Raw genomic sequence first — 15,319 nt, 5'->3', positions numbered from 1 at the left:
GCATAAAATGTATGAAAAAAATCTTTTTAGAAAATGTCTAGGGACGCCCATAATTCGTTTAACGAAATAACTGTGTCTTTACGTCTTTAGACGTAAAAAATATAGAGTTACTCATATATATATAGGTATCAAATGTATCTAATATAAAGACAAAAACGTGTTTTCTAAAATTACAAAAGTCAACTGAGAAACTATACCACGGTATACAGTATGATTACATATGTAGATCGTAAAATACATACGGATGACGTGAACTCACATACGACATTCAAGTCGTAAATGAATGGACTGAGTGATTTTCTGTTGTGGGGTCGATCCTGCTTTTATAGTGTTGTTAACGCGCGTATGACCATTACGGGACAGAATAATGCAGGAAATGCGTGTAATACTCTTTGGGGAGACATAGAAACACTAAAATATAGAATTAAACATTAAAATTTAAATTAAAAATATGACGTTGAAATAATTTAGGAAACTACAATAAGACATAACGTATAAAAAAAAATATTACATTATTCAATGGTGTAACTTTAAGAGGAGGACACCAAAGCGTATTCTTTTAACAATTATATATATTCAATTTTTTTTTTTAATAGTTCCAATAAATATAAACTTGTATTTAATTTTAACTTTATCAACAAGTGGTTTATTGTGTTGTACAGTCGAGTGATGTAAATATTATTCTATCAATGGAATGTTCATGTGTAGGATGAGCAGATATCACTTGTATGATTTCTGTGAATTCAGCATTAGATATATATATATTAAAGCAATTTTTACAAATCACGTCAACGACGAAATAATGATGGCGTAGACGATGTCAGCTACCCACACCATAGCTTGGTTTTTCTCTATGACCAACGCACAACGTTGACAATTTGTGTTCACCTATATTAAATAATTCATTTATTATTATCAAATTTTAGACCATAATATAAAAACAATTTTAATAACATTACCTGTGTTGGTTTCATTTCAATGTTTTAATTTTATAAAATGTATAGAAATTTGCCTTACCTGGAAAGAAATCTCTATATATAGGGTTTTAAAATATGGTCTTTAGGCTATAAATATGTTTGAGGATTCTAAAAATCAAATAATTTGAAACCGCGTTGTTGAAGAAAATGGAGTGGAGCATGCTTCATTCTTTGGGTACCTACTCAAATATAGGTAGGCACTGACAGATTTGTTATATATACCTATTCAAATACTATGGTGCAAGGGTCATATAAAAGCATTATAGTATATATAGATTTTATGTTTTACAGCGGGCGAAAAAAAGTATATCTTCGGAGCAGACGCAGAAAAAACTTGTGCTGCAGTTTAGATGTGTATATTATACCTTAAACTACGTGTATCGTATACGTTATATAGGTATAGGTACCTACCTACTACGCTATGAACGCGGGCGACCATCGGATCCGCAGCTCGCGGGTAAGCAGACGACCAGGAGCCGGACGCCTGTTTGTTGACTTTCAAACCAGCCTCTCCACAAAGATTCGATAATGCGGCTATACGGTCTTATTTATATATAAAGTTCATAATTTTTTTACTCGTATATAAACCACGACGTCCCCGAGGACCGCGTGCGACAAGTAAAATTGAAACGTATGACCTATTTGCGGGCATCCCTCCCGAGGCCTTTGCTGCAGACGTTCTCTCTCACATCACTCTGTTCATATATATATATATATATATATATATATATATATAAAGGTGACCCCTGTTCGCTATATAACAGCTCTCTTTCACCCTTTGTACGTATATATGATGCACGGTGGCACATCGTCCAAACATGATGTATGACATTCGGTATTTTCTTTTTTATTCCCGCAGCGTTTTCCAATGGCTATCCGTTATATTATATACTACGTAAAAGTGTGTATGTGACGTGTGTGTGTGTGTGTGTGTATAGCGCAAAGAGAACATATTGACGCATATAATATATATGAGCCCATTTATCGTCGGATATTTCTACACCTCGTTAAATAATATATACGATGATATAGAGAACTGATAGAAGTTTTCGCTTCTTATTGCCCATCTCGTATATTATACGCCTATTGTCAACACTCAACCGTCTTCGACCATCAGAGACGGCTTTGGAAAATTGGGAAAGCCGAGAAGTTTTGTTCGTCCAGGGCACATTTTCTGTTGATATCTTTATATGCTATACCATATTCGATATTCGGGAGGAAGAGAGCGAGCTTTAGAGATAGGCTTTTCAAACATTTTATAACAATACAAAACGCCTATAAATATTATTGTTTAATTGGTATGTTATAACTATATAGGTAATCAATGTTCGGAAACTTAAATTCTCTCAAAATGTTATTCTAGTTAGGCTAAAATTGTAAGACATTTTTTTTTTTTTTAAACAATAGTACAATACATAATTAACCTTTAAAATTTAAATAATAATAAAACTTGTGTTAAAATTTAAATACATTAATTCTTCTGAAAGTACCTTGGTTTTCTAATCTAATAAAGAACTGTGGTGTGTACTCAAGGTTTTTAAAAAAATATAAAATTGGGTTCAGTATAGTTATACCTTATTAAATTCCACCATATTAATCGTACACAATGTAAAATTAAAACAAATCATCATTGAATATATTATATATACGAAAAAATTATTTTAGCCGACAGTCGTCCATTGAAAGTATTGCACATATAGGTCAGAAAACTGGGAAGGCAGGATAGGCCCATGAACATGCCATAAATTCGTCAGATCTATACGTTGTAAAAATCTGACTTGCAGATTATACATTTAACGAAGTTTAAAAAAGGAAAAATCTATACAGGTGACATCGGAAAAAATCAGCTAAAGTTAATTTATATATTATTATTATCTAATATTTTACAATCAGAGGTCTAAAACGGATGAACCATATATGCAAATAAACCGTTTTCGACTGATTTAAAAAAACAATTAGTGAATATAGATTCAGAATGATCCAAAGTATACCTATACGTATCATCATATACTTTTTACTTTTAAACACATAAATTAACTTAGGATTACCCTTCGAAGGTGCCTCTTAATTAAAGAAAATAAATAATGGATAGGTATAGTCACTATACTTACTCGCGATAAACAATATTAAAAATAATAATATATTGTTACCATTGGTTATTGAAAATAAAATGGTTATTAATTTATTATGCGGTTGAATATAAGTTAAGACCTGTTTTTGTATTTTGTTCGAAACAACCGAAATAACTGTGATAAAAATCTTCGTAGCCATATTACATGTTTATGGAGTTTAAGAAGGAGTAAATCGACGGTCATTCGATTTGGCTCGGGCAATGCCATGCAGGATCAACTAGTAAATTATAATAATATAATAGGTACGTGAGGTATAACGAAGCAGTCGATTTTGTTTTATTGGAATAATTATCGAGACACAATAATCGTTTAAACCGCACACGATATAATGACGACAGTAATATTTTAGACATTTAAACCCGCTGCGTAAGACTATTGTGGATATACCTACGTCATAGTATAACACACATATATATATATATATATACTTGTTGCAGTCGGGCAATCCGATCGCTGTACGATTGTCATTGCTCTTAAGATTATTACGTCCGGCGTAGAGCTATATAATAATAATAATAATAATAATAATGATATTCTAATGCGTACAGTTAATGCTATATACGACTTATATATAATATAGCAAACTATATCGGTCGGTTGATTTCTACGGACCGCGCTAAGTCCGCGTACAACCCCGGATTTAACTAATACAGACGACTGTATATAAAATAAAATGGGGCAGCTGAACGCCACATTGCGTACCTTTTGGTAAATGAGTTGAGTCCCCGAAAAGGGTATATATAATACACATATAGACTGATTATTTGTATCCGACTGCTTATTCGAAACTGATCGTTTTGGTAAACACTATTAATTTTAACTCGGATTAAGATTAATGAAATAAAAATAATTAGTCAATACATTCATTAAAAATTTATAGTATAATATCACTACATCAATTATTATTAAAAATAATTTTACAAATGTCGCAAACTCGTAATAACGACAAAGTATACTTCCAAGAAAATATTTCTTCGCTATCTATACCGACTATACATCGTGTCATTAATGTACCTATACACTTAATATTATCTATAAATTAAGTATTCATAAGTTCTGCACCGTTCAATGCGTGTAACAGATAGACTAAATAAAAAATTTTCATAAATTAAGTAAAGGTAGATGTATTTTTTTAAAACAAAATATTAGGTAACAAATGTAAGATTAAAGTTTGTAATTAAGTTATTTATTTTTATTAAAAATGTTAAACGATAAAGCACTTTAGTTTATTGTTTATAACCTACGCCCATAACAATGACAACAAATATTTAAATCAGTATAGGTATAACTATACTGACTTGCGTTCGTTATTATACAGAGCAGTGCAAATATAACAAGTAAAAAATATAACCGAACAAAATTCGTGATCCGGGACGCACAAACAACTTGTCTTCGATTTAATAAGGTATCTGCACGTCAGTTAAACCTGACTATCGGAAAACAATTTGAAGGCAAAACAAAAAAGTGATATAGCTATATAATTATACTTACATTTTGTTCATCGAACATCCAAATCTCAGAAATCCTCAACCATCTGCAGCAGTTGTAGTCGTTAAAAAGTTAGAATTTTTACGCATCGTTGCACTCGCGAAGACGCTCAAAGTCTATATAATTCTGAAGTACAGTATAGCTATGCCAAAGTGCGGATTTAATTGTAAGAGGCGCGATGCCCAGTGTGTTTTTTTTTAAATACGTATATATTAGGTAGAGATAGGTAATAGTTTTTCTATTAGTCCAGTGTGTGTACGTGATATACGTTGTGCCAAGCGTGCTTAGAATAATTTATTATCTATACAGTATAAATATTAAAACTGCTGTATAATGAACACGCACACGCACATATTATACATAAATATGTAATTATTATATATTTATAATTGGTATATGTTATGTATATATATGTACATTGTACACTTTTTTAATGTGACCTCTCATATTTAAAATATCTGTTTAGGCCACTGGAAATATGTATCTAGTTTTGATTAATATATTTGTAATATTGCGTTACCGTGTAAAATTATCAACAAAAGTAGGTATATCATTGTTTAAATATTATGTCTAATCTACGCAAATAATCAAATAACTTATAATTACGAACGGGGTAACGACACATGCATAATGCACTTTCGATTTTGGTTACTATCAGTACTATCATATAGTACCTGCAATCTAATATAATTTATGCACTTCAAATTGAAGATTATCTCGTCCGTTATCAAGTTACTATACATAGCAATATAAAGTGCAGTACGCTGCATAATATTGAACACTGTTATGTATTACTATAATATTTACCATTTACCCAAATCGTTTCATTCTGTTTAAAAGTAGGTAGGTATCAATAAAATATTATAATCCAAAATTCTAAAACAATATAACATTAATACACGTTTATTATATCCTTGGTATTATAAATGGATGTTTTTAATTAATATTTCATCATAAAAAATTTCAATTTTTATGGCTATAAAAAATTTTTTTTATGTATATAAATTTGAAAAGCTTTAGAACATCAATAGTGTGACGTGGTCGGGGTAACGACCAGTTAAATATAAGATATCCAGTGAGAGTGCAGGTACCTGGTGCTCTATATAGATATAATTATCGTAGCTGGGAAATGGTAGATATCAGAATCTTAAATGTATTTAAATAACTAGGATTCAATTTCAATCATAATTATTTAGCTCTATTGTGTTAACAATAATATTACTATTGCAAAAATGAGTAGGTACTGCAGTGACAATATATCGTAGTTCTATGGAGTTCGGCGTTGGTATAGTACTATAGTGTATTGTGATCTAAGGCGCACAGTGAACTAACTTACTTAAGCATTAATTATGAGCGTTGGTCAAAGCCCTTACAATCATATGCATGTGCGTGTGTAGTATGTTAATATTATTGTATCGGTCAGCAATTAATATTATATACATAGATATCATGGACAATAAATACAATTACATAATATCTATATACACATGCAAACTCGCTTAGTACAAACTATCGAACATAATTTATTACACGGGCTTGAATTTTTTAACTTATACAAACTACATCTAAACGTATAAAAATTGATTATTGATTATCGAATAAATATGTGTTAAACGTTTCTCGTGGTGGCTCTAAGTCATTCGAAACTATATAGTAGGTAGGTATATATTAAGAGATCCAATAGTCAACAGTAATCTGTAAGTCACACTGTATAGGTATATAAAACATCTATTGCTGGTTTGTAAACAACAACAATGGAGTAGCAAGACAGAAAACTATAAAGACTCTGAGAGATGAGTCCGTCGGAAGCGAGCGGATTTGTAAATTAACATTGCATAATATTATAACTATAGAACGCTTGTATACATATATTATAACACTGTATACGTATATTATCATTTTGCGTCGTATACATCTATATACAATATACATATTATAGTGCGTTGTATATTGTGTGATTATTTTTCGAGTGGTGGCAATATCCTATGTAATCTCGGGGTTTTGAATTTAAAATAATTAAATATTGAAAATGTCAGAATGTTCCAGAATGTTATTTCAATGTGAACAAATTTAATTTTTTTATTAGGATCCTAATATTAATTCAATTATTCTATAGTAACGATTAGGAGACATATAGCAAACATATTGATGATAAATTGTCGTCGTAGCGTTATAAATTTATAATAATAGTCACGCTCATCTAGTTGGTAATTAATTGTTGTGTAGACTATCAGCGTATCACATATTATCAATTGGGCCAACATCTCACGAACCTACGAACCGTTCTTTGCAGGAAAAATTTTTCGTATGACCCATTTCCTTATCACACTTATACCATGGTAATGACCACGTTCGTGGTTATTATTTAAAACCACATCACTTATCATGGTATTATCATAGAACAGTATTATATATTGTATATAAATTGTGATTGTAGATTTATTAATTGCTGCCAAATGTCATGATTTTGGCGGGGAAATATGATTTATACGATTACCCATCAATGTATTTCGTAAGACATTAAGGGCCTGTTTTACAATCATATAGTTTAAACCTCGGTTACGCTTGAACTACTGAATTTATCAACTATTGTAATACGAGCCCTAATAATAAGAGCAATAAGAGGATAGTCAAAGCTGAACGTCGAAAATACCTATTCATTGAATTGTTTCTTACCGCATTAATTGGGTCATAAAAACAAAAGTAGGGCACTCAACAATAAATTGGAGATTTCGGGGTTATTGGAAGATTGCCTATTTTAGTAGCGTACTCCTTGTTAGTAAACTTTTCTTGTTTAGCCAGCGCCGACTAGTAGATTTTCTGGTTTCCCAATTTTATGTTTTATTTTGACATACAATTTTTTTTATAAATTAGTATATTATTTTCAATATGTTTTCCTGTGAGGTTAGGTGTTATTATTTTTTTTGTTCAAGCAATTAATAAATGTCAATAATATTATTCATCAATAATTTATTATTAACAAAATGTCTGTGAATAAAATGTTGTTTTGGGTGTTGTGCAGTGTACTAAACTATGAAATATGAAAATACTAATATTTCAAAATATAATATAATATTGTGATGAAGATGTGATAAGGAAATGGATCATACGAAAAATTTTTCCTGCGAAGAACCGTTCGTCACGAACCTTTAAAATCCTCAACAACCAATACCTGCGGAGATCTGTGCGTCAAAATAAACATCAGTCTGCATATAGTCCAAACAAAAATACAATTATGTTACACTTATTTTTATTATGTAATAGATTTAAAACAATCGTTCAATATTTCTCGAGACAAAATTTGAGAATTTTGAAATGTTGAAAAGCAATACTTAAATCTCGGCTCAGTTTGAAAAAATGTTCATGTATAGCACTCGCACTGGTCGCCAGTAAAGAAAACAAAGACGATATTATAATAACATACAAATGCCTGTCTAAACGTGTGTACGCGAGTATAAGGTTATAGGTCCACTGCACATTATTATAATATCGTCTTCAGATTTTTGTCGGTCTGCGGCAGCGGAATTCAATAAAAACAAATCGAAAGCAGTCGCCGAAAGAAATCAGCAAATATTGCGTAATACGCGTTTCGTACATATATATATATATATACAGAGATTTCACGAAAAGGATAATATGCAAACGACTTACGGGTTCCACGCACAGAGTACTCGGTACAATAAACGTGTTGTGTGCGTGTGCGTATGTGTGTGAGTGTGTGTGTGTGAGTGTGTGTGTGTGAGTGTGTGTGTGTGTGTGTGTGTGTGTGTGTGTGTGTGTGTGTGTGTGTGTGTGTGTGTGTGTGTGTGTGTGTGTGTGTGTGTGTGTGTGTGTGTGTGTGTGTGTGTGTGTGTGTGTGTGTGTGTGTGTGTGTGTGTGTGTGTGTGTGTGTGTGTGTGTGTGTGTGTGTGTGTGTGTGTGTGTGTGTGTGTGTGTGTGTGTGTGTGTGTGTGTGTGTGTGTGTGTGTGTGTGTGTGTGTGTGTGTGTGTGTGTGTGTGTGTGTGTGTGTGTGTGTGTGTGTGTGTGTGTGTGTGTGTGTGTGTGTGTGTGTGTGTGTGTGTGTGTGTGTGTGTGTGTGTGTGTGTGTGTGTGTGTGTGTGTGTGTGTGTGTGTGTGTGTGTGTGTGTGTGTGTGTGTGTGTGTGTGTGTGTGTGTGTGTGTGATGGAGCTCGTGAAGATCGAGATCGAAAGAAAGAGAGAGAGAGAGTGACGAACAGATGAGCGGGTGCGAGTGGGTACGATTCGCGTGTAAATACAAATGGGTCAGCAGCGAGTAGTGCGCCGGCAAAGTGGTCAAATATTGCCCTCGTACAACAATTTTCTTCCGTCTCCGCGTGAGTAATGGGTGCAGATTTTCTTTTGATATCTGCCGGCGAGGGAGGAGGGCACACCGCGGTCGTTGCCATAAACTATCCGTTATTATCAATCCACCGGGATAAAGGTAGGCATATATATATATATATACTCCGTTACGCCGCCACGATATTTATATAGATATATAATAATAATAATAATAATAATACAACCCCACGTCCAAGCGTATATATATCGATATCAATATCAATATGTTTGTGTGTGGCGGGAGGAGAATGATATAATATTATACGCTGCACACGCATAACCGCGGCTGCTGTATAACCAAACTGCAGCAGCTATTTCGGCACGCCAAATATGGGGAAAATATTATTTTTACAGCTATATCGATTTCCCGCGACTTCTCGTCGCGGATTACCGAACATTTTATATCTCCTATTTTGGTTTATTTATTTTTTTCCGCGCCGGCTTATATAGATTTTTATCAGCCACATATATACTTCTCGCGCGCACATGGGTGTGTGTGTGTGTCTGTGTGTGTGTGCGCGCCAACGAGATATTTTTGTTTTATTATAACGACCCGAGAGCTGCCGCCGCGGATATTTAATCAAAAAACTATATCGTAAGAAAGCGAAAAAATCCTTAAATCTCTATACGAACTATATAATAATATATGTTATATAGGTACGTAACAAATAATATCGCACAGCAGTATTGTCCGGTACGACAATAAATAAGGAGGGGATTTTTTTTTCTTTATTCGAAAAGACATTGGAAACCAAACATGTATACACAACCAAAATATATATATATATATGTGTGTGTGTGTACATATACATATATACAGCATCATATATATGTGATGTGCGGATAGGATCCCGCTGCAGGGTTTTTAAGATTCGTGGTAGGTATATGGTTTTACACAGTTATATCTTTATAGTTTGTTTTTCGGTCGATGTTGATATTTATTTAATGTATAGTAGGTACCTACGCGCTGTTCCATATTACGTCGCAAAAAGTTTATGATCGTAAGGACTATAAGGAGTTTATTTATTATATAATATTATGCAGGTATAAATCGCTATATATTTTACATATATATCATATACCTACTGCGACGTACACATTTATAGAGTTCACGACAATGGGCAGCAACGGTTTAGCTGCCGCCTCATTCACCCCTTCTCATATGGAATAAAACTACCAACATTAAATAAGGTACATGGCTCCTGCTTGCGTATATTATGTTATTCCTATGTTGATAAATGTTCTATCACGTTTCAAAAAAAATAAAAATAAAATAAAATAATTAATCTTACAAGTACCAAGTATACGAAGTTATGATGAAATTGCGTTATAACTATCAAATTAGACTAAGGTCAGCTTGGAGTAAATAATTGTAGGACTCCCAAGTTATATACCTGTGCGGCTGTGCGTCTATAATGTCCAATGATGATCGGAAAAAATAAGGTCGTTGTTTGCGTTCCAAAAGACTCGGAGATTAATCTTAGACACCATTTATAAAACAAAATCAAAAAGCTGAGATGAAATGTTTAAAAATATAAAAATGTTACTCCCGCTAACATAATTATTATCAGCGCATTTCTTATAATTGTTAATAATTGCTCATCAGTATATGGATATAAAAAAAAAAAAACATTAATAAACGACTGTAGCATTTTAAATGCGTTTTTTTAACATACTTACACTGGTAAGTCGATCGTTTATTAAACACAAACATATATTATCGTATACGTGGAATACTATCCGTATCAAAATAATTAATTTCAAATTGGTAAGTCTATTTACATAATATCATTTAATTTATTATAAGGTACACTGCAGCTCGAGAGTTCTTTAATTTGAGAAGTCGTATATAATATATATATATACATATATACCTGTAAATAACGGTTTTGTAATATATATGTGTGTGAAGGGAATAGTGAACGATCAATAAAACTTAGAATTTAGTATCGCGTTAAGGGGTGGATTTGCGGAAAGGTGTTGGATGTACAGAATTGGGGGAGGGGGATATAGTGTTGGTAAATGTATAGCGTTAAAGGGGAGATTTTCCTCGTGCGTTGCAAATCTTTTGGAGAGCAACTTTTTACACTCGTTTATTGTTTTCTCTCTTTATTTGTTCAATAAAGATTAGGTAGCTATGGCATGATGATAATAATTGGACAACGGCGCAACGAGAAATGCATAAAAAAAAAAAGGGGGCAACTGCAAAATGACTGTTGAACTTATACCATTATAATATATGGTTCACAGGTACATGACGTCTTGTACATTATCTATTAATTATTACCCAAAATAATATTTGATGCAAGACTACAGAACGAAGTCGATCTCAAATTGACTTGGCATTCGCTATGTACGACTAATAAATAAAGAGTATATAGCCGTCTGACACTCCGTTTAAACGATGACAATCCCATAAAACCACATGTATTTGTAATAGGTAAGTTATACGTATACACTCGATCGACTGTTGGTGAACCCCCCCCCCCCACCCCTACTACCAATTGTATACGATAATGCATTACTACATAATGCGAGTTAGGACTTGTAACAGTTATGTTCTCTGCTTCATTATTTTCGATTCCTGCAGTAGTTCCATGAACTCTGTTTTACGGTTTGAATGTAATAGGATTTAATCGGACGAATGCGTTAACTGTGCCCGCACTTTGGTGAAAATCACAAATCAAATTTATTTTCAACTGAACTTTTGCACCCTTTAAACATTTTAATAGTGTTGCTAATTACAAGTACTCATAATTAATCGTTTTTATCAGAAATCGAAACTTGTATCACACATAAAAATAATGTAGTTGATTTAACTTCAAACTACAATGTTCAACACCCATTAGTTAAATCAACTGCATAGTCATTTATATTAACCACAATAATAGGTTGGCTCAACACATATTGTTGAGAAATGATAATAAGTCATAATAACACCCAAAATTAGTTGAATTTAGAAAGTTGTAGGTAATCAATATAATCTAATGCCGGTAGTTAAATTGATAACATAGAGAATGTTGTTTTAAACATGAGCTCGATTCATAATGAACTAATTTTGTTGTTGTTTCTACTCCAAAATAGTGTTAAAATTAACCATTCAGTATGTTATTTTTACAACGCCGAAAAAACCCGAAAATCGTCCGCATGCGTCATGTGCATTGTATATGTGGATGCATGCCATAACAACATAAAATATATTTATATATTAATTTCTCCCACTCTACTACCTAGTTAATAAATAAATGTAAATAATACCTACCTATGTAAAACATAATGTGAACATGTTGTATGTATATTATTATATAGAGTTCATTATAATTATTTTATTTAGGTATATCTAATTTATGTTTTGATGTTTATAAAAATAAAAATAATTATTTATTAATACAATTGATTTTTCATTTATATCATGTACAGTCGAGTCGCGATAACTCGAAGTTGAAGGGGGATAAAAATTCACTTCGAGATATCTAACTAATTTATAGGAGAATAATGTTCTAGGGGAATAAAACACAATTCGAGTTGTCAAGTTTTTCGAGTTATCGAGGTTCAAGTTATTGCGACTCGACTGTATTATTATATATTTATATAATATATAGGTATGGGTATATCTAATAATTTATATAAAGAATTATTATTATGTTTCATGCATAGGTACCTACAATAGAGTGAAGTATACTGATTAATCTAGTTAAATAAAACTATACTCCAATTTTTATCCATCTTTGTATTCTTCTAAAACAAGTATTCACAAGTATACAAAGAATGATAATTGTGAGCCTGCTTATGATGTGATGTTCTAAACTTAAAACTTTTAGTTTTAAATAGTTAAGAAAAAAAAATTATTATTTAATTCCCCCCTCCCCAAAGAAAAAATATTAATAATAAGTACTCCTGTGAACCCTATCCGTATGCTTATTGTACAAAAATTAAAATGCAAGATGGTTTTATTTTTCTCCACAAACGGTGGGTAAACTGTTAAATGCCTACATTAGTTTACAAAATTCCTTTACCTAAATGGTATATTTTATCAACTTTCTATCATAGTCCCGTTAGGTAGGTAGGTTAAGGCGTTAGGTATGTAAACTGTATGTAACTAAGGGTCTCGGTTCGAATCCCGCATAGGGACCCATTTACTTTTGTTTTTATAATTATTTTAAACAGCATTGTTCCATATCTTGGAGTTATTTTAACAACTGCTAAATCTCAATTTTAACCATTTCTTGGGGTCATTTCAACTACAACGTTTTTTCAATTTGAAACGAATTTAAAAACTCAATTTACAACATTATGAAAGTTAATCTCACTACGTTATGATATGTTAATATAGCATAATAATGTAATTATTTTAACAATATATTTTTAGTCGTTTTAATCATGTTGAATAGAAGTTAAATTAACACTTATTGAGTCCTAAGTCAAAATCGACGCTCAAATGTATTGGACATTAACTGCATTTGGAGTTAAAACAACTAACGATTTTTATGCGTGTAGTTTATTTTTAAAGTCATTGTTTTACTACCTATACGTACGTACAGTGTTGAATCCAGGTATACTTCAGGGGGTTGGGCGTTCACCCCCCCCCCCCTCCCTGACAAATACAACTTTCTGACTTTCAACAAAATGTACTTATTTACTAAATGCAAAATACTAATTTAAATATAAATAATTAATAGGTTTCTAATTTATTTTGTAATTTTTTCAATATTTATAATTTCTGAATTGTAATAAATTATAATAATACAATTTATAATATGGGACGATCTTAGATTAACCTTAGATTGATTTAAAAATTTAAAAATTAATAATTTGTTTTATAACTTTTTAAATATTTATAATTTCTGAATTTCAATAATAATAATAAGTAATACGATTTATAATGTGTGACAACCTTAGATTGATTTAAAAATTAAAAAAAAAAATTTGTTTTGTGGTTTTATATAAATTTGAAATGTCTAAATTATAAATTGTAATAAGAATAACTACCTACCTATTAATAGATATAATTCATAATACTAAAATGACGTATCACCATTCACCAATGAAAAAAAAGTGAGCCCCTACCCAGAAAAATTGTCTGGATTTAACGCTGCGTACGTATGATGTATTTGAGTGATTAGTATTTTATTTTCAGAAGAGAATCCAATAATTTAATATCACAATTTTGATTAATACTATTATATGTTAATAGTTATTTTATGTTTAGTGAGCATCGAAGGATTTCGGTTATGCGTTCGAGTCCCAAAACTAAAAATCATACTACCATTACTACCTAATTGGATATTGAGTCTCACCGACAAAAAACAGACTATAAGTGCACTTATATATAAATGTACACAAACATAATGAATATAATTATAATTAAATTTAAATCAGTATGCATAGTTGTTAGAGAATCAATATCATTCGTAGCAAGCTCAAATATATGTATATACACTCGGACGGTTTTCAAAAATATTGTCTTATTGCAGTGCTTTTCGTTTTAATTTATTGTTCAATATTTGTCTATTTAATAATATTTTCTTTATCCTATAGTCCAATAAGTCGAAATTCAACTAGTATACGTCATCATTATAAAAGTCGGAACTCAATATTTAGACAGATAAATAATAATAATTATTAAACTCAAAATTCAACTTGGACAATTTTGAAATTGTTTTTTTTTTTTTTTTGTGAGGAGAGGGCTCAAATCGAGTGTATCGGGTGGCCAATTCTCCTCTCCCCTAAAACTCCTGAATTTCTCCTCACAATAATCTGCAGCTCACCGCCTATATATCGACACCGCACGCACTGACACACGCTGCATAATATAATAGCTTGTATATATATATTATATATAGGTTACACGGGATTATTGAAAACGTTACGCACGCGCACCCGCTGCACATATTATAATAATATGTTATATTATGTATATATATATATATACCTAAACATGTGACGGCGGTGGCGTTCGGTTTTACACGCGCGATCTATATACATATTATATTATATACATTCGTTTATACAATTTATATTATCCAGAGTTAAAACGTGTCAGTTATATATTATTCTGAATGCATACACGTATACAATACGCGTGTACGACGAGAAATATATTCCGCACCACGAACACTCACACACACACATATATTATATGCGTATGCGGGAAAATAGATGACCAAAAAGTTAGAGTGCAGTTATTGGTCTGCCGCACTGTGCGGGATGGCCATTAATAAAATTGAAGCTCGGCATATGCCAGCCACCGAAATCGCGCACACATTTTTATAATCAATCACTTTCGCGGAAAAGAGCCGGGCGATACTCACACTCACACATATATGTACGATCTGTGTACACTTATAAAAAAATACATATATATATAATAATAATAATAC

Source organism: Diuraphis noxia, unplaced genomic scaffold (genome assembly GCF_037042655.1).
Source record: "Diuraphis noxia isolate RWA-SAM2 unplaced genomic scaffold, SU_Dnox_SAM2 contig0001, whole genome shotgun sequence".
NCBI lineage: Eukaryota > Metazoa > Arthropoda > Insecta > Hemiptera > Aphididae > Diuraphis > Diuraphis noxia.
This window is presented reverse-complemented; position numbering follows the sequence as displayed.